We start from the raw sequence: 22,745 nt of genomic DNA on the forward strand, positions 1-22,745 counted from the left end.
TTTGGGATGAATCGTTGTCTATTCAGGTATTCAACAGATGCAGGCACATCAAGTTGATTGTGGAGATTTAACCCGCTGCTTCTGAGGCTGCTGGGGGAGATTTCCCTTCCTCTTCTTTGTTCGCACAGCTCCTGGGGTTCAGCTTTGGATTGGCCCCGCCTCTGGGTGCAGGTCGCCTGAGGGCGTCTGTTCTTCCCTCAGACAGGACGGGGTTAAAGGAGCAGCTGCTTCGGGGGCTCTGGCTCACTCAGGCCGGGGGAAGGAGGGGTACGGATGCGGCGCGAGCCTGCGGCGGCAGAGGCCGGCGTGATGTTGCAATAGCCCGAGGCGCGCCGTGCGTTCTCCCGGGGAAGTTGTCCCTCGATCACGGGACCCTGGCAGTGGTGGGCTGCACAGGCTCCCGGGAGGGGCGGTGTGGAGAGTGACCTGTGCTCGCACACAGGCTTCTTGGTGGCGGCAGCAGCAGCCTTAGCGTCTCATGCCGGTCTCTGGGGTCCACGCTGATAGTTGCGGCTCGCGCCCGTCTCTGTAGTTCGTTTAGGCGGCGCTCTGAATCCCCTCTCCTCGCGCACCAGGAAACAAAGAGGCACGAAAAAGTCTCTTGCCTCTTCAGCAGCTCCAGACCTTTTCCCGGACTCCCTTCCAGCTAGCTGTGGTGCACTAGCCCCCTTCAGGCTGTGATCACGCAGCAAACCCCAGTCCTCTCCCTGCGATCCGACCGAAGCCCGAGCCTCAGCTCCCAGCCCCCGCCCGTCCCAGCGGCTGAGCAGACAAGCCTCTCGGCTGGTGAGTGCTGGTCGGCACCGATCCTCTGTGCGGGAGTCTCTCCGCTTTGCCCTCCGCACCCCTGTGGCTGCGCTCTCCTCCGTGGCTCCGAAGCTCCCCCCTCCGCCACCCACAGTCTCTGCCCGCGAAGGGGCTTCCTAGTGTGTGGAGACCTTTCCTCCTTCACAGCTCCCTCCCACTGGTGCAGGTCCTGTCCCTATTCTTTTGTCTCTTTTTTCTTTTTTCTTTTGCCCTGCCCAGGTACTTGGGGAGTTTCTTGCCTTTTGGGAGGTCTGAGGTCTTCTGCCAGCGTTCAGTAGGTGTTCTGTAGGAGTTGTTCCACATGTAGATGTATTTCTGATGTATTTGTGGGGAGGAAGGTGATCTCCGTGTCTTACTCTTCCGCCATCTTGAAGCTCTATTTTACCTAATATTTAGTACTCAGTTATTTTCCTGAGTCTTAGCACTGTCTAGAGTGGGTATAAATAAAGATCTTCAATCTTCTTACCCCATGAAAATACAAGATGGTACAACTTCCTGTCCTGGAGGGACTATACCCATGACTGCGACCTAGTCTGGTGGGACCTCAATCTCCAGTCTCCTGTCTGACACCCACTTAACAGACAAGCAAACCAATTTCAGTGACGTTAATGACTAGTCCAAAGTCGTACAGTTAACAAAGTGTTGCTAATCTAAAAATATCTACGTTCCCTTCCAAGAATCTGATTGCATGATAATGATGACATGCTTTATTGAGACCTTTGCTTGTTTTAAATTATATGGCATTCCAAAATATGGCTCCAACCCCTGAATTTCTACAGTTAAGGAATAAGACAAGGTATGCTCAGAACTTTGGCATCAGGGAAATTTTCCTAGACCTGTGTTTGATAAATTTGCTTTCTTCACATTCATTACAGCATTTGAAATTTCTTCCATCCTTCATACTGCCTGGAAAATAATCAAACTGGAAAAAAAATTTGTAACCAACCCTTCAACCACAGATTATGGGCAGCTCAACCAGTAACTGAAAGAACAAACTATATTTTAATGTCCCTGTCCCTTAGCTCCAAATCTTATATTTCACTTCTACCAGAGGGAGTCATCTGCTATCCCACTAAGAAAGGCAAAGGGAAAGAAAGATACTAATATGGAAGAAAAGCAACAAAGGAAGGCTCGAATGAGGTTTAGGAGTGAGAAAGGAAAGTAGGAGTCATGGAGAACAGGGGAGCAGGTCAGTTGCCAATGCATCAGGCTACTGTCACCAGCCACCTGAGAAAAAGCCTCGACACTGCCACTCACACCTACCTAGCCTTCGCCAGCCCCAGCACAGCCTTCCCTCACTCTCTGATGGTCAGTTAGCTCAACTCTTCTCTCTCCTGCCTGGGGTCAGGGAAAAGGATGCACTAAGCTCTTACAAGTAGAATTAGGTTTTCATAAAAATTCTTTGCAATTAGAACCAATAGCTCCCAGCTGGGAGTTGTGTTCATTTCATCATTTTACACCACGAGTCTTTAACCCCATTTTCCGACCATGTCTTTCAACTCATTCAACTTTCATTCAGCCATTATTGACTAGAGGTGAAGCAGTGATCATCTCAAGTACCTGCTCTTGTAGAATTCATGTTCTAGTTGAGGAAACAGACTATAAATAACCCTACACAAATATAAAATGCAATGAGAAGGTTGGAATATGTGCTATAAAGAAAGATAAAGGAGGGGGCATTTGAAGAGAGACCTAAGCCACGTGAAGATAATACCACACATTGACGTGTGAATTCCCTGCTGAGGGCACAGCAATGATCTCACACTCCTTTTCTAAAATATTTCTGAAGAGGGGTAATTTTTCTGTAATTTCAAAGAATCTAGTTATTTTCTTAACCACTGTACAAGCCAAGGAAGATAGCGCATTTTCTTTCTCATCATCTTCCAGAATGGCAAAAGTCAAATTCTGATGAAAGTCTCATAGCAGAAGAGCCTCCTTAAGCGTTGAAAATACAATCTACAGAACCACAATGTCTTTACTCTCTGTGATGATGTAACAAACATGCCTCATTTGTTGACAGCCAAGATCCCTGCTCAGATTGCCAGCCAAAGCTCAGCTCCAGTCAAGTTCCTGGCTCATTTTCAAATTGATGTTTCTCTTTAGCCTGGTAGTTCTAAATTCAGAGTTATCCAATAACCAGTTCCACCTAGTTAAGAGGAAAATGAAACACTCAGCTAGATCATTATTTCCATGGTATGAAATAAGAAAAGTGAAGGTAATGCTGGGGAACCAGAACCCCCACGATACCAGGCCTTAAAGAGGAAGATAATTGAAATAGGGAGGCAAAGTTTCCAAGAGGGTCCAATTGTCATGCTATGTACTGTGGTCAATTCATGCATTTGAGAAAAGCTTTTCATGGGAACTTGAAAAGAAACATTAATAAGGCAATAGTAATAAAGTTAACTCGTCATGGAAGAATTTTTCTCCTCCTCTATGTGATGCTTTGAAATTTGTGAGGCTGTCTCTCTGTCTTCTCTGGAAAAATCAGGGGGAATTTCCTATTCCCCAAAGTTCTTCAAGTGTCTCAGTGATAGGCTTTACAAAAATGGGTGGATTTGTCTAATTAATGAGTGGTTAAAAAGTACTTTGAAAATCCCATCATCAAAGGAGTGATTTAAGTGAAAGGATCATTAGATTATATATTTACACTCAAGTAAGATGAAAAGGATAATGATGGGAAGTGATACAGTAATTAATCAGGAAGACTGTGAATGATTCCTTTTCCAGAGTAATAGTTATTGTCAACAAGCACATTCAGATCATTTCCTGAAAGGAGATTCTGAGCAGCTCTACAGCAGCGAGCTGAGTCTCTCTCTCAATAGATGTTCTTTCATAATGTGTTAAAATAAATCTCACCTACAAGTAGTAATTGCATTGGGAGACACAACAACAATAGGTACCATTTTCTGAGGACTGAACTAAGTATCTTCCATGTGTATTTCATTTATAACCCACAACAACACTCGAAGGTAGGTATTATCCTGGGAAATTTAGGACTAGTAGTGACCATCCACAGCTATTGAGTCTTGGAAACAGAATTTAAATCCAGCTCTAACTCCACAGTCTATTCCCCCGAACATTGTACTATATTGCCCTAAGAGTCCTCATTTTCTTTTTCAATTCCTTACTTTTTGTCCCCATAACATTTTCTATTTATATTTACAGACCAGGGACAAGATATAGGGCATATCCTGGGTGATGGACAACATTTCTCTTTGGTGTCATTCTAAATGACCTAAAACATTCTAGAGAAGGCTTTGTACATTGTGCATTGCTTTTCTAACATGCTTGTTTCAGAATTCAATAATGCATATAATATTGTGTTACAAAGATAATACATTTTCCTTTGGGGCATAGTGTTATTGAGACACTTTGTTGTGGAAAAAAAAATAAAAGCTATTAAAACTAACAAAATGAGGAGAAAATAGAGGCAAGTAAATTTTTGGTAAGATATTTTCATAACTGTCAGGAATTCTCTGTGATATGTGCCCTTCTATGTTCAACAAACTGGTCAGCATTTTATTCACCTAGTATGCAGGCACTTATGTAACCCCTTTCACCACTCAGTCTGGGCTCGTGATCAGTATTAGATGCGAGTCCAAATGGATGATTTCCTATGTGGTAGCACCACGGTTCATAGAGTCTCCAAGTTCTATCTAGTGCCAAATTACTCTTTTACTATCTTTAGCTGGGAACTAGAGTGTCACTTCTTGTTTTGAGTTTAGCTCTTATTTTCATGAGATTCCTTTGCAGGTTCCCACATGAAGCATTAGGACCAATCAATCTTTAGACAGAAGTCAGATTGGGTAGAACCCAGCAGAGATCAGAGCAGTGTGGAACAGAGTCAGAACGGCTCTATCCTCCCTGGAGCTTGCATTACAGCGTTGGGGAAACAAACAATAAACACAAAAACTGTGTAGAATATGTAGTATATCAGATGGCATGAAATATTCTGTATTCATTTTCTAGGGCTGTCATAATAACATTCCACAAACTGCGTGGCTTTTAAGAACCACCAGAAATTTGTTCTCTCATAGTCTAGAGGTTGAAAGTCTAAAATCAAGGTGTTCTTTGGCTTGCAGCTGCATCACTCCAATCTCTGCTTCTGTCATCTAAAAACATTCTTCCTCTGTGTCTCTGTCTTCCTATGGTGCCTTCCACTTCTCACAAAGACACAAGTCATATTAGATTGGGTTAGGGCCCATTCTAATGAATTCATCTTAATTTGATGAAATCTACAAGGACACTATTTCCAAATAAAATCACATTCATAGGTACTGTGGACTTTCAATATATCCTTTTAGGGACACAATTCAAAGCATAACAGATGCTAGGAGAAAAATTAAGCAGAGAAACTCAATATGACATGTGTGTAGGTGGGGATTAGGGAATAGGGAATAGATGCATTATTAAATAGAGTAGCCAAAAGAAGTCTCAGTGAAATGGAGATTTTTGCATAAAGATCCGAAGATGAGGGAACCAGCTAATGGATGATTGAACAAGAACACATGCAAAGGCTCTGTGGAATGTAGCAGACATGTTCAAAGAGCAGCAAGGAGGCCAGAGTGGCTGAAGCAGAGTGAACAAGGGGTAAAGTAATAAGAGAGGAGTTTTGAAAAGTAACAGGGGAGCCAGATTGTAAAGACTTAGGCTTCTATTCCAAGTGAGATGGAAGCTCTCGAAAAATTTTGATCAAAAGATAACATAATTTCACTTGTGTCTTAACAGGACTTTTCTGACCACGGTTAAAAGTAGACTCTAGGGGAGCAGGTGGAAGCAGGGATCCAGTTTAAAATGCTATTGAGAGATGATGGTGGTTTGACAGTGGAGATGGTCAGTTTCTGAATATTTTTTGAAGGTGGAGCTAACAAAATTTGCTGACAGATTGGTTGTGGGGTGTGAAAGAAGGAGAAGAGTCAAGGATAACACAAGATTTTTGGCTAGAGTAACTGAAAGAAGACAGTTGCAAATAACTTAGATGTCCAAAATTAAAAAAGAGCTAGTACTAGAGGGAAAATCAAGAAATCATTGAACATACCAAGTTTCAAATTTTTTGGGGTGGGGGGGGTTGGTACCCAAATGGAAATGTCCAGTGGAGAGTTGACTATGAGTCTGTATGTGTGAGAAAAAACCTCCCTGTTCCACATTTCACCTTGGCAGGTGCTGCGGCAAGGCTGGCCGATGCTATAGTGTGAGCAGGAGCCTGAACAGAAAGCTCCGTGGTTTGTTTGGGAAAATATCCCAAAGGAAAAGTGGAGGAACTATAGTGCTTTCTCATGATACAACTTCTGAGTTTACTCATTTCTGTAATAAACAGATATTCATTATATAGCTTGGCAGTTTTTAGAACTATATATTACAAGGACTTCCAAAAGGTGAGAGACCAAATTTGCAGATCTAACATAAAATAGGTTGCTCTCTTATTAGTAAAAGACCCCATAGATAAGAGAAATGATCTAGCCAGAAGACAGAAGCAGACAAGCCCAAACATTCATGGGGGAGGGAGGATGTATGGTTCTTCATTATGTGGTGTCAGGAGGCTCACCTTTAACCCTTCCAAAGAAGAGGGCTACCATGGGGTCTGGGAGGGAAGGATCCACAAAGCACCCAACCCAGACCCCATGTGGGACCCATCCTCAGTTTGGGACAGAGTGAAAGTGTTCTCTCCAACTTTGCCTGGGGAGCAGCTCTTTTGACAAGAGGAGATGCACCTGCCAATTCATGCTCTCCAGGAAGTGCATTCCAGGAACTCCAGGAAGTTCTCCAGGCAGCACTGATTATCACATGCCTCATTCTGCCAGGAAATGAGGCTAAAAGTGTGGTTTTGTAGGTTTGTAAGGTGGAGCTGAAATTCAAGTACCTACCCCAGGAGAAAGCTTCAATTTGCAGCTTTCTTCCCATACTTTCATTTTTTCTCTTCCAGGCTAAGATGCCACTATAGAAATGCATCATGACCTTGAGGTCCAAAGCTGGGATCCAGAGGTATTTTCAACCATGGCTGTGTTCCTTTTCTCTCTATTCAACCTCTGGTTCTACACCACAGACACAGCGAAGTCATTTGGTGTGGACACACAGCTCCTCCAGAACACATTCTGGGTTGTTAAGAGACGCTGTGAAGCTCTAAGTGGTGCAGGAAAATGTAAATTGTTACAGAAATCTTAGTTAACTTCTTAATTAATGCCACAGGTTATAGTTAACTTCTTAATTAATGCCACAGATTAATGGAACGCTTTTACTTCTTTAGAAGAAGTCATGTAATCAGTCTATAAAAATTTACTAATTTTGCAGAGGAGGAATAGGAGGGCAAACTGGCTCGTGGCTTGCTCAAAGCCTTACACTTTTTTACGCATGGAAATAAGGGTAGAATACAAGTCTCTCTTGACTGCTTGACCACTTTTTCATACACTACTCAGTATTTAACTGTAAATAGTATAGCTGCCAGGATCTCTAATATTTGGCAGACATACAGCATCAACTTACATCTCTGCAAGGATCTTCAATGGTCCTTTCACTCCAGGCAAATTACAGTCAAATCTTCTTAAGATCTTAAAAATCTTTCCAGACACTCTGAGGGAAAAGGTTGCTTGATATAATGGAATGGCCACAAATTTTGAAATCAGGCAGCTGCCTCTGAACCCAGGCTGTCATTCACTAACTCTGTGACCTAGAGCTTCTAGGAGCTTCAGTTTCTTCACTATACAATGAAGACAATAACATTCATGCCAAAGATTTGTCTTAATGATTAATTGTGATACTGTATTTAAAGGTTGTAACAGGCACAGAATAGTAATAACTGCTGAATAATAATTATTATTGTTATTAAAGGAAAGCTGCAAAGTAAAGTGCACTCAAGTTGACAAACAGGTAGGATGCAGTTATGAACTGCTAGGTAAAAAAAAAAAAAAAAAAAAAAGAACAGACAATATACACAAATAGGTAAGTAAATATGATAGTGAATAAATAACTAGAGGCTTCTGTGATTAAAACAGTTGGCAGAACCAGTGATATTACACAGCCTGGAACCTTTTCATATCTTACTTTCATGAGTATCTTTAGCGAATAGTACCAAGAATATTGAAAATCTATCATTAACAAGAATAAGTTAGAAGAAGAAGCTGAGGAGGAGGAAGAGAAAGGAGGGATAGGAGGTGATGGAAGATATGTAGTATATAGAGACATATGTGCCCCTCAGAACTACTTGTACAATACATAAGGGAGCCTTTTGTAATAGAAAAGGAAATACAGCACACTACCTTGTTGGTGTCTGTAAAATCACCCATTGGTCTTCTCAACCCTGCAGAAAAAAATATCTGAACATCAGTGCTTTTGCATAGAGGAGGATCTTAGGGGGATGGTAAGAAGAGCCTGGAGAACACTCAGGCCAGACACACCCCCTCCGCATGTCCCACACACCCAGCCCCATTCCACCTATGGAGAAACTGAAGCCAAGTATGACTTCCCACCACCATTATGGTCAGTGCTAGGAGCAGCCAAGTAGCAAACCTTTTGATCCTTTGTAGTCAGAAAGCTCACCAATATTATTTCCAAATACATTAAGACACTTATCGTAAAGGGGCCACTTGGGCAGTGGTTTTCTTCTAGACTCTTTTTGAAGCTTTCTTTCCTTCCAATTAATGCTCCTTCCAGCCAAAGAAAGTCTAGGGTTCTCTCTGAAAAGTTTCCATCTCCCTCAAGTTTTCCTCCGTGGTGGCACAGTTGGCCTTGCTAATGAGGACCTTGGGGGAGAGTTCAAGGTTGCCAGTGCCTCCCTCGCCCTGGCTGCTGATTACAACCTGGCATCAAAGCTTCCGAGAGTTTATTACCATATGTTCCATTTCCTTTTTTAGCACTGTTTGGGCTCTGTGTTCAAAGACAAGGTACTTCCTACAGTCGGGCTACAGCAGTTTTTAGAAGATGATTTGAGCTATAACAAGAACACTGTGCTTTGTTGAAGACTCATCTGGAAGAGAACATTCTCCCTTTCATGAGTAGCTGTGTTTCAGCACACAATTACACATACATATTAAAGGCTCTATCAGCTAGCCTGGGCAGGCAGGATTTTCCCTGCTATTCTAAACTTACCTTTCACACTGTCAGGCTCAATAATATTAAGGATGCCTGTCAGGGTTGGAATGGAAGGAAATCTCAGACAGGCATAAAGTTTCCTTGTAGCTAGAGGATCAAAATAGATTCCTCAAATTAACTTCTTGTTTGTTTTTCTTGGAGATGATTTTCCAGGAGGGTTGACATAAGCAAAGACTTTCTCCTGCAAATCCCGTGCTCTGATTGTGAAAGAGGGTTTGTAGAACTAAAATCCTGTAAGTGTTGTCCTTTAAAGCGCCAAAGATTTTATTTTTAGCCTGTTCTATGGAATGTTTTACAAGTGTGGTTTGTGTTTATATTTAAATACCCTGGCACCCCCACATTCCATATAATGTGATCAAACTTACTGAAAAAGACTTATGTAGCAATATTTATACCACAGGCAGAAAAAGGCTATGGAAACATACATATTACTTGTCAGTGTAGAAATACAATTAAACCATGTCTTACATATTTTCCTTCTTCTAAAATTCTTAATAGCTTTCTTTCCAGTTTGTGGTCATGATTCCCAAAGGAAAATTCCAAAGTTGCCCTGGTTACCCTAGTAATAGAATCAGGTATAAATTGCACTCCTATATTTTCAAACACCTGTATCCAAGCAACATATGAAAGTGTGCTGCCAGATGATGTATGTATAGTCAGTAGGTAAGCTTGACCTTACAGAAAAAAGTTGAGAGAAGAAAGAAAGGAATAAAAAACAAAAACAAAAGCAAAATAAAATCACAAGGAAAAGTAATACTGTATTTCTTTTTTTTTTTAATTTTCTCTGTTAAATCTGAAAAAAAAAAAGATAGGCTATTATTGTTTAATAAATTACTAATTTCTGGGGGAATTCATAGTTTTGGATTAAATGATGTACCTTACTGGATTCTTCTATAGCTAGCCATTCTAGCCTGAAAAATAATTCAAGAAAGTTTCCCGGTGGTCATCAAAAGGCCTTCTTACATGGCAAGTAGAAGAGACTCATAAAGGCCCAAAGCATTGATCGTGACTAAAAGAGACTGTGGAGTAGGAAACTCATCAGCCAGGACTCTAAGAGTAATATGTTAACATTTTACTGGTCTCTTGTATTCCAGAACTCAGACTTACTTATATTCCTAGCACAATCCTTCTTACCTCAATGAATCCAGAAACTTAAGGCATAGACTGGCATTTCTGCCTGGACATCCATTATTCACTCCAGAATAAACTCTTCTAGACACATCTATGCCAGACTCTAAAATTAAAGACACGAACCAGCTCTATGCCCTTGGGAAATATTTTTCACCTTCTTTAAGCCTATGTTGACTCATCTTCAAAGCATGAATAATAAGGGGAGGGGGAATAGGGAGTTATTGTTTATTGGGTACAGAGTTTCAGTTTGGGAAAATGAAAAATATCTACAGATGGTTGGTGGAGATGGTTGTACAACAATGTTAATGTACCTAATGCAACTTAAAAATGCTTAAAATGGACCAGGAAGATAAAATAGTGGAAATAACTACTGCAGAGCAGAATAAAGAAAAAAGAATGAAAAGAATTGAGGACAGTCTCAGAGACCTCTGGGAGAACATTGAACACACCAACATTCGAATTATAGGGTTCCCAGAACAGGAAGAGAAAAAGAAAGGGACTGAGAAAATATTTGAAGAGATTATACTTGAAAACTTCCCTAATACGGGAAAGGAAATAGTTAATCAACTCCGGGAACTGCAGAGAGTCCCATACAGGATAAATCCAAGGAGAAACACTCCAAGACACATATTAATCAAACTATCAAAAATTAAATACAAAGAACAAATATTAAAAGAAGCAAGGGAAAAAGAACAAATAACACATAAGGGAATCCCCATAAGGTTAACAGCTGATCTTTCAGCAGAAACTCTGCAAGCCAGAAGGGAGTGGAATGACATATTTAAACTGATGAAGGAGAAAAACCTACAACCAAGATTACTCTACCCAGCAAAGATCTCATTCAGATTTGACAGAGAAATTAAAACATTTACAGACAAGCAAAAGCTAAGAGAATTCAGCACCACCAAACCAGCTTTACAACAAATGCTAAAGGAACTTCTCTAGGCAGGAAACACAAGAGAAGGAAAAGACCTACAATAAGAAACCCAAAACAATTAAGAAAATGGGAATAGGAACATACATATCGATAATTACCTTAAATGAAAATGGATTAAATGCTCCAACCAAAAGACATAGACTGGCTGAATGGATACAAAAACAAGACCCGTATATATGCTGTCTACAAGAGACCCACTTCAGACCTAGGGACACATACAGACTGAAAGTCAGAGGATGGAAAAATATATTCCATGCAAATGGAAATCAAAAGAAAGCTGGAGTAGCAATTCTCATATCACACAAAATAGACTTTAAAACAAAGACTATTACAAGAGACAAAGAAGGACACTACATAATGATCAAGGGATCGATCCAAGAAGAAGATAAAACAATTGTAAATATTTATGCACCCAAAATAGGAGCACCTCAATACATAAGGCAAATACTAACAGCCATAAAAGGGGAAATCAACAGGAACACAATCATAGCAGGTGATTTTAACACCCCACTTTCACCAATGGACAAATCATCCAAAATGAAAATAAATAACAAAGCACAAGCTTTAAATGATACGTTAAACAAGATGGACTTAATTGATATTTATAGGACATTCCATCCAAAAACAACAGAATACACATTCCTCTCAAGTGCTCATGGAACATTCTCCAGGATAGATCATATCTTGGGTCACAAATCAAGCCTTGGTAAATTTAAGAAAATTGAAATCGTATCAAGTATCTTTTCCGACCACAACGCTATGAGACTAGATATCAATTACAGGAAAATATCTGTAAGAAATACAAACACATGGAGGCTAAACAACACACTACTTAATAACCAAGAGATGACTGAAGAAATCAAAGAGGAAATCAAAAAATACCTAGAAACAAATGACAATGAAAACACAACGACCCTAAACTTATGGGATGCAACAAAGCAGTTCTAAGAGGGAAGTTTATAGCTACACAAGCCTACCTTAAGAAACAAGAAATATCTCAAATAAACAACCTAACCTTACACCTAAAGGAATTAGAGAAACAAGAACAAAAAACCCCAAAGTCAGCAGAATGAAAGAAATCATAAAGATCAGATCAGAAATAAATGAAAAAGAAATGAAGGAAATGACAGCAAAGATCAATAAAACTAAAAGCTGGTTCTTTGAGAAGATAAACAAAACTGATAAACCATTAACCAGACTTATCAAGAAAAACAGGAAGAAGACTCAAATCAATAGAATTAGAAATGAAAAAGGAGAAGTAACAACTGACACTGCAGAAATACAAAGGATCATGAGAGATTACTACAAGCAACTCTATGCCAATAAAATGGACAACCTGGAAGAAATGGACAAATTCTGAGAAATGCACAACCTTCCGAGACTGAACCAGGAAGAAATAGAAAATATGAACAGACCAATCACAAGCAGTGAAATTGAAACTGTGATTAAAAATCTTCCAACAGGGCTTCCCTGGTGGCGCAGTGGTTGAGAGTCTGCCTGCCAAGGCAGGGGACACAGGTTCGAGCCCTGGTCTGGGAAGATCCCACGTGCCGCGGAGCAGCTGGGCCTGTGAGCCGCAACTACTGAGCCTGCGTGTCTGGAGCCTGTGCTCCGCAGCAAGAGAGGCCGCGATAGTGAGAGGCCCGCGCACTGCGATGAAGAGTGGCCCCTGCTTGCTGCAACCAGAGAGAGCCCTCGCACAGAAACGAAGACCCAACACAGCCAAAAATAAATAAATAAATTTAAAACAAATAAATAAATAAAAGTAACTACATAATAAATATAAAAGATTATTTAAAAAAAAAAATCTTCCAACAAACCAAAGCCCAGGACCAGATGGCTTCACAGGAGAATTCTATCAAACATTTAGAGAAGAGCTAACACCTATCCTTCTCAAACTCTTCCAATATATAGCAAAGGGAGGAACACTCCCCAACTCATTCTATGAGGCCACCATCACTCTGATACCAAAACCAAACAAAGATGTCACAAAGAAAGAAAACTACAGGCCAATATCACTGATGAGTATAGATGCAAAAATCCTCAACAAAATACTAGCAAACAGAATCCACCAGCACATTAAAAGGATCATCCACTATGATCAAGTGGGGTTTATCCCAGGAATGCAAGGATTCTTCAATATACACAAATCAATCAATGAGATACACCATATTAACAAACTGAAGGAGAAAAACCATATGATCATCTAAATAGATGTAGAGAAAGCTTTCAACAAAATTCAACACCCATTTATGATAAAAACCCTCCAGAAAGTAGGCATAGAAGGAACTTTCCTCAACATAGTAAAGGCCATATATGACAAACCCACAGCCAGCATCGTCCTCAGTGGTGAAAAACTGAAACCATTTCAGCTAAGATCAGGAACAAAACAAGGTTGCCCACTCTCACCACTATTATTCAACTTAGTTTTGGAAGTTTTAGCCACAGCAATCAGAGAAGAAAAAGAAATAAAAGGAATCCAAATTGGAAGAGAAGAAGTAAAGCTGTCACTGTTTGCAGATGACGTGATACTATACATAGAGAATCCTAAAGATGCCACCAGAAAACTCCTAGAGCTAATAAATGAATTTGGTAAAGTAGCAGGATACAAAATTAATGCACAGAAATCTCTTGCATTCCTATACACTAATGATGAAAAATCTGAAAGTGAAATTAAGAAAACACTCCCACTTACCATTGCAACAAAAAGAATAAAATATCTAGGAATATACCTACCTAAGGAGACAAAAGACCTGTATGCAGAAAATTATAAGACACTGATGAAAGAAATTAAAGATGATACAAATACATGGAGAGATATACCACGTTCCTGGATTGGAAGAATCAATATTGTGGAAATGACTATACTACCCATAGCAATCTACAGATTCAGTGCAATCCATATCAAATTACCAGTAGCATTTTTTACAGAACTAGAACAAAAAATCTTAAAATTTGTATGGAGACACAAAAGACCCTGAATAGCCAAAGCAGTCTTGAGGGGAAAAAATGGAGCTGGAGGGATCAGACTCCTTAAATTCAGACTATACTGCAAAGCTACAGTAATCAAGACAGTATGGTACTGGCACAAAAACAAAAATATACATCAATGGAATAGGATAGAAAGCCCAGAGATAAACCCACGCACCTATGGTCAACTAATCTGTGAGAAAGGATGCAAAGATATACAATGGAGAGAAGACAGTCTCTTCAATAAGTGGTGCTGGGAAAACTGGACAGCCACATGTAAAAGAATGAAATTAGAACACTCCCTAACACCATACACAAAAATAAACTCAAAATGGATTAAAGACCTAAATGTAAGGCCAGACACCATCAAATTCTTAGAGAAAAACCTAGGCAGAACACTGTATGACATAAATCACAGCAAGATCCTTTTTGACCCACCTCCTAGAGAAATGGAAATAAAAACAAAAATAAACAAATGGGACCTAATGAAACTTCAAAGCTTTTGCACAGCAAAGGAAACCATAAGCAAGACCAAAAGACAACCCTCAGAATGGGAGAAAATATTTTCAAATGAAGCAACTGACAAAGGATTAATCTCCAAAACATACAAGCAACCCATGCAGCTCAATATCAAAAAAACAAACAACCCAAATCAAAAATGGGCAGAAGACCTAAATAGACATTTCTCCAAAGAAGATATACAGATTGCCAACAAACACATGAAATAATGCTCAACATCATTAGTCATTAGAGAAATGCAAATCAAAACGACAATGAGATATCATCTCACACAGGTCAGAATGGTCATCATTAAAAAAATCTACAAACAGTAAATGCTGGAGAGGGTGTGGAGAAAAGGGAACCCTCTTGCACTGTTGGTGGGAATGTAAATTGATACTGCCACTATGGAGAACAGTATGGCGGTTCCTTAAAATACTAAAAATAGAATTACCATATGACCCAGCAATCCCACTACTGGGCATATACACTGAGAAAACCATAATTCAAAAAGAGTCATGTACTGGGCTTCCCTGGTGGTGCAGTGGTTGAGAATCTGCCTGCCAATGCAGGGGACACAGGTTCGAGCCCTGGTCTGGGAAGATCCCACATGCCGTGGAGCAACTAGGCCCGTGAGCCACAACTACTGAGCCTGCGCGTCTGGAGCCTGTGCTCCACAACAAGAGGGGCTGCGACAGTGAAAGGCCGGCGCACCGCGATGAAGAGTGGCCCCCACTTGCCACAACTAGAGAAAGCCCTTGCATAGAAACGAAGACCCAACACAGCCAAAAAAATAAAATAAATAAATAAACAAATAAGTCAGGAGCTCTTTTAAAAAAAAAAAAACTAACCCATGAAGGATTTAAAAAAAAAAAAAAAAAGTCATGTACCAAAATGTCCATTGCAGCTCTATTTACAATAGCCAGGACATGGAAGCAACCTAAGTATCCATCAACAAATGAATGGATAAAGAAGATGTGGCACTATACAATGGAATATTACTCAGTCATAAAAAGAAATGAAATCGAGTTATTTGCAGTGAGGTGGATGGACCTAGAGACTGTCCTACAGAATGAAGTAAGTCAGAAAGAGAAAAACAAATACCGTATGCTAACACATATATATGGAATCTTAAAAAAAGGAAAAAAAGAAAAAAAAATGGTCAGAAGAACCTAGGGGCAAGACGGGAATAAAGATGCAGACCTACTAGAGAATGGACTTGAGGATATGGGGAGGGGGAAGGGTAAGATGGGATAAAGTGAGAGAGTGGCATGGACATATACACACTACCAAACATAAAATAGATAGCTAGTGGGAAGCAGCCGCATAGCACAGGGAGATCAGCTCGGTGCTTTGTGACCACCTAGAGCGGTGGGATAGGGAGGGTGGGAGGGAGGGAGGTGCCAGAGGGAAGAGATATGGGGACATATGTATATGTATAACTGATTCACTTTGTTATAAAGCAGAAACTAACACACCATTGTAAAGCTATTATACTCCAATAAAGATGTTTAAAAAAATTTTTTTTAATGTCTAAAATGGTAAATAGTAAATTTTATGTGATGTATATTTTACCACAATAAAAAACAGTAATGGGAATAATGAGTACCCCATAGGATTGTTTTGAGAATTCCATGAGATAATAAACAGTCTATACGGTGCCTGGCACATAGTAGGTGCTCAATAAATGTTCCTTATTAGTGTTGTGATTCACAGTAACATTAATAAAAATTGACTTGAACTCCTGCAGGAGTCACAACCAGTATCTGTGCTTATCATTCCCTGTCTCATCACCTTTCTCCTCCCCACTGCACTGGTCCAACTTCACCCATTGGTCTCCAGTCCCTATCTTCACTATTTCCCTTTTCCAGGTCTGCATTCTCTCCAACCTCCTTAAATCATCAGAGCTAGTCATCACAAAAGCCCAAAAAATGTTTGGGAGGGTCAAGCTCTTTTACTAAAGTTGCATATAAAAACAATTTTAAAAAGAAACTATTTTTTTTTTTAATAAATTTATTTATTTATTTTTGAGTGTGTTGGGTCTTCGTTTCTGTGCAAGGGCTTTCTCTAGTTGTGGCAAGCGGGGACCACTCTTCATCGCGGTGCGCGGGCCTCTCACTGTCGCGGCCTCTCTTGTTGCGGAGCACAGGCTCCAGACACGCAGGCTCAGTAGTTGTGGCTCACGGGCCTAGTTGCTCCACGGCATGTGGGATCTTCCCAGACCAGGGCTCGAACCCGTGTCCCCTGCATTGGCAGGCAGATTCTCAACCACTGCGCCACCAGGGAAGCCCACGAAACTATTTTAAATTCAGCTTCCAGCTGATAAAAAGATCTTCAAAGTGACTCTAAAGCTTTGACAGTTGCAAGACTAACCCTGGGTAAAATTACACAATAAATTTTGATTTCCATTTCCTCCTATTCTTTCTTAGATGAGAATAGAACCAATGACCAGCACTTCAGGATTTAGAGTAATTTTCACAGGTTTCCATTCATTCATTTCATCCCCCTACAGGTGACATCCCAGGAACACAGTTACCCCAAAACTATCATTCTTGACCCTACAGTTTGATGGTGTCCTGCAGCCTTTATACACCCATGATGCCTAATAGGATCTATCCTCCAAATCCTGTCCCTTCCTCCAGACACCCCAAAACATAAATGGTTAGAGCTAGAAAGAACCCTGGGAATCTTCAGTCAATGCCCTTCATCTTACCAATAAAAACCTGAAGCCCAACATGGTCAGATAATGAGAACTACTTTACATATCTGCTCTGGATCCCACCATCTTCAGTCTTCTTACAGACCTTGCACTATCAAGGATTCCCTCTCTTCTGTAACTGCCATTTTGCCTCACAATTTGTTCTTTCCAATTGGCATTTATATATGCACAGATGTTTCCCACCTTTTAAAAAAATCCCTTTCTCCATCTCTACCTCCCTCCAATTCCTAGTCTATGTCTCTTCTCTCACTGTCCAGGGTCTCAAAGGCACGAGCTGCACTCACTCTTCTCACTTCCTCACCTCTCACTCGACTTCACAACCCAGTGCGGTCTGGTGTCTATCCTTACCACGCTTCCAAAACTGCTCTCTCAGGTCAACACCTGAAGTCTTCTAGGTCTTTATATTCATCTTTCAAACATCTTGCCTGATCTTTCAATAGCATTTGACACTGTTCAAATACTTCCCTCTTAAAATACTCTTCCCTGACTTCCTTGCTGTCACTCTGTCTTGGTTTTGCTGCAAATTCTCTGGTCACTCCATCTCAGTATTTTTGGCTAGCTGCCCATCTCTGCCCATACATTCAATGTTAGAGTGCCTCAGGGCTTTATCCTGGACCTTTTTCTTTAGCTTTTTCTCTATAAACTCTTCCTGGGCAATATTTTCTGCTTTGGTAACTTTAGTGGCCAATAGTTCTGAAATCACTTGCTTCTGAGCTCTATATGAGTACCAACCCGATGGCTTCATTTTTATGATCTTTAAGAAACCTCAAATTCAACCTGCTCATATCATTTTCCTTCCAAAATGTGCTCTTTCTCTTATTTTTTATTTTAATTAATGGTCTTATTATGCACCCAGTGGCTAAGGAAAAAAAAATCTAGAAGGCACCCTTATTCCTCCCTCTTCTTTAATCCCATTTTACACATTCATTCTTTTATTCATTGAGACAGTTGAGTTCCTACTAGGTACCAGGCTCAATTTCAGTCATTTCTAATCCATTCTGTTTAATTCATTCTGTTATCTAAATAGTGATCTAGTTTGCCAAATTATCTTCTCCACCACACCCTTAGTTTATGCTCCATGTCTTACCTGAACTACTGCAATAACCTCTTAACTGCCCCACATTCACTCTTTCTTTCTTCATTTATCCTTATTTTATAATATTTAATCCTCTCTATTACCACTTTTAATCATCAAAACCTTCAAAGAAGTTTTACAGTGAACAACAAGCATGCATATATGTGCTCTCCACTTATATTCCACAATTGTTAACACTGTACTATATTTGCTTTATTTTACTCTTTCTATATCATGCTTTTGTGAACATAAAAATATTCATATTTTTATCTGTATTATTTGAAAGTAAGTTGTAAATAACATGACACTTCACCCCATGACTTCAATGTACATATCTTAAGAATATGGAGAATGTCCTATATAACCACAATACCATATCTAAGAGGATTAACAATGATATCCCATTATATCCAGTCCATATCCCCAATTTCCCAGTTGCCCCAAGAATCTCTTCTCTTGTTCCTCCCTCCACCCTCAATCAGGATTCATTCCATTGTTATATATCTCTTTTACATTTTAGTTTAGAATTACCCCCAATCATTTTTTTTAATGACATGAACTTTTTATTAAGTTCAAGATAGTTGCATTGTAGAGTGTTGCATGTTCCGAGTATGTTGGTCTATTTCCTCCTTATACAGAGATGTTACATCTTAACATTTGGTGAAGGTGCTAACAGCTCTCTGCTCTCTTCATCACAACCATATATTTTTCCCTTTTCAATTAGAAAGTGATTTGTCAGGTGACCCTCTGGCACCGTGCTAATATCTTGTTCCCCAACAAGGTTTCACTCAGTGTTTTAGCATCCATTGATGATCATTGGCTGCATCAATTACTAAGTTGGGGTAATCTTTTCAAACTGTAAATCTGATTATCATTTCTCGTCAGTCGTTTTCTGTTACTACACAATAAAGTCCAAAACACTTCGAATGCCTTCCAAGTCCCTTCAAGGTCTGTTTACCCCTCCAAACTGTTATCTAGTTTCTCTCATCTTCACTCTACACGTTCTATCCAAATTGGTTTTCTATTGGAAATATGCAAGTTAGATTGAAAGTTCACATATTCTGCCTTTAGCGATGCATTTGACCTTCTAAAAATCTGCTTTTCTGCCTTTTGTGTTTATTTTTTTCGGGGGAAAAAAACATATGACTTGAAGCAAAGCTGAAAGTCTCTGTGAAGCCAGATAATAATGTTTTCTTTTAAGCTAATCTCTTTTGCAAAGCTGTGGATTTCAAAGGCTCTTAGCAGGCAGTAGAGGGTCTGCTTCTTGGAAGGGATAAAATGTCTCAAACAGTTTCACCCTGATTTTCGCTTAAGGGAAAGGAAAAGTCATCTGATGCACTTTCTGTGTAACTACTGTTGACAAAAATGTTCGGCCTGAAATGTCTGCCCCTCTGTTTCCTCCAGAGAAGGATTAAAGGGGAGACAAATGATAATGTGCTTAATTTTTCTTCCAGCAGTTTCAATTTCCACTAAATTTCACTTTTCAAGTTCTTTAGCTTTCTGAGGTTATTGCTGTTAACAGAAACAATAATTGCTATTATTATTATGATGGTAATATAGCATCTGTACTTTTATTCTGCCATCTGGAGAACATCAAAACTTGAATAACCCATTATCATCTTTTTAGGTGAGAGAACACATCTGTAGACTAACTGTTCTGGCCAACAGTCAGGGTGTGTCCCTTGGAGGTCAGTACTTTGGACCACTCAATCCTGCATGCCAATGGGTAGCCCTCATCCATGTTAATAACAGAGTGGCATGCAACCTAGGAAGTGTTTGTTAAAGAAGAGAGTACAGTCTGAAGCAAACTTACAACTTTTCTAATAGGAGACCACGTCTATACTGTGTACATTAACAACAAACGACAATTTTGGTCAGGATTATCAGGACGTTCTTCTACAGAGTTCTCACTTTTCCCAGGTTCCTATGAGTCTTGAGGATGGTGTTCCAGTTTCAAAGTTTGCTTATCCTCCCACTTCATCAGGTTCACAAAGAAGACTTTCTCAGTTCCTGTCACTCCTACTTCAGTATTGTCTTCCTCTGCCTCATGGTCTTCTAGGGCAAAAATCTCAGCCAATTTTAATTGTGTACTTTATACAAAGCCAACCTGTGGGGTAAAAAAGAACTTTGGAGGGCCAACCAAAATAAGCTCTTGGTCCAAAACAACTGGTCTCAGTCTAGATGAAAATGATCCTTGAGAAGAAAAAGGTGGAGGCCTGAGGGTAAAGGGGCCAGAGGTTGTTGGCTTTTTCTAGTGGCCACATTTCAGGTTTATTGTCATGGTCTCTTATTGAACTCATGCTCCCTGCAGACTCCTTATCTCCTCTGAGCTCCTCTTGTCTCCTAGGAGAAGTCACTCATTTACAGCTGGCAGGTACTAGGATAGCCCTACTAAAATAATAAAGCTCTGGTCATTTGGACCATGATATTAAACAGTCACACAAAGGATACGTCCTTCATCATACTATTTAATCAAAAGCCACATGTCAGGGCTTCCCTGGTGGCGCAGTGGTTGAGAATCTGCCTGCCAATGCAGAGGACACGGGTTCGAGCCCTGGTCTGGGAAGATCCCACAACCCGCGGAGCAACTGGGCCCGTGAGCCACAATTACTGAGCCTGCGCGTCTGGAGCCTGTGCTCCGTAACAAGAGAGGCCGCGATAGTGAGAGGCGCGGCGCACGCACCGCGATGAAGAGTGGCCCCCGCTTGCCACAACTAGAGAAAGCCCTCGCACAGAAACGAAGACCCAACACAGCCATAAATAAATAAATAAATAAATAAATAAATAAATAAATAAATAAATAAATAAATAAATAAATAAATAGATTTTTTTTAAAAAGCCACATATCAAAACCCACTGAAGACAAAATCTATAATCAGTGAGTTAAGATATTACCCTTATGGGAATCAGGTAAGCCCAGTTGCCTTCGTTATAAAAGGTTGAAAGTATATGGGGAAGTATAGATGAACTGAGTATAGAAATATTCTAACTATATTCATTATTTAGAGAATACCTACTAGGTGTGTGCTTGACTCTAAGGATAACGATCCTCATTCATAAAGGACCAGCAGTCTTGTGGGGACTCAGATACATCAACAATTTACCAAGTATCAACACAGAAATAACTGTGTAATAACTGATACAGGGTCACAATGATACGGCAGCTATCTCTCTGGGAGCCAGAAAATAGTCCACAGCAGAAGTACAATATCAAAAGTGACCTTAAAGAATCACTATGAGGTGATTAGGTATAGCAAGAACAATGGTATTTCAGGGCAGAGGGAAATGTAGCAACACATCCAATTTTCTCTTGGTGATACTTCTCTGGGAAAATTTTTCATTTCAATCTTGTTTCCCTAACCACAGCATATGTCACCTCCCACACACCATCAGGTAATTTTGGCTACTAGATTGAGAATGAAGTTTTCATACTCATTTAAATGACATGAAACGGAGACAGAAGGGTGTTACTTAGGAAAGTAAAATACAGATAGTTTTACCAGATGGCATATAACAGAACAAAATAATTTATTGTTATGAGGTTTGCAGTCTTTTCCTGACTTCTTTTGCCTGATTATTTACTTCCTCTTTTCCTCTTCTTCAAGGAGAGAAAGGATGAAATTTTGCCCATGGATCGTTTCTTGAGAACACAGTGCAGAAGGAAGCTTTCTATACTCCCAGTATACATGCTATACTGGGAGATTTCTATAGTCCCAGAAATCTGACTACATCTGGGGGAACTGAAGTATCAGGAACATGTCCTGGGGTCACAAATGGCATCCACAAAAGAGCTGGTCTTAGAACTAAGATGATAGGGACTGGATAGCGTGGATGGCAATGTTCTTTTAGGTCAAAGAATAAGAGATTCCTAGTTTTAAGGTAGAGGGGCATAGTAGCAGATAGGAGAATTTAAAGTAGCTGTTTGGGCTTGACTTGTTTACATATGACCCTCCTTTGACCTTGAGTCAGGTGGGGCATAGCTCCAAAAGTATTTCATTTATAACATATATAATTCTGCAGGGTTCATCTATGCTTAGCAATATGAGAAGGGGACCGGGACGGGAATTTATGTTTATTAAATACCTATCACATTTATCTTGTTTCAGGCATTTTATTGGATATTTTACATGTGTTTCTCAATACTCATATTGGGTTTCTTCACCTTTCTTTCGAAACTGCCCACCCTTGGGAGCCTCCAGCTGCAATTAGCTGTACGTGCTGCGCCAGGTTTGTACAGGGAGACTCCCAATGCCAGCTTTACCCTCCACTCAACACTCAGGCCATCAGACATATTGCATATTCTTTTAATCTCCATCAAAATTTACCTGTGTGCTAGAGAATTGATACGCAGTTCATGTATTAATGTTTTCCATATACCACTCCTCACACACATGCAATTTTTCTTAATGTGGCTGCATATAATGAGATTTTCACTTGGCTAGGTTTGCCCCGCCCATGCAGTAGTTATCTGCTCTCGATCCCTCTCTGCTAACAAATACAGTGTTTTCAATGACTGAGAAAGT

The sequence above is a fragment of the Eschrichtius robustus genome, chromosome 2, assembly GCF_028021215.1.
Source record: "Eschrichtius robustus isolate mEscRob2 chromosome 2, mEscRob2.pri, whole genome shotgun sequence".
In the NCBI taxonomy this organism is placed as follows: Eukaryota; Metazoa; Chordata; class Mammalia; order Artiodactyla; family Eschrichtiidae; genus Eschrichtius; species Eschrichtius robustus.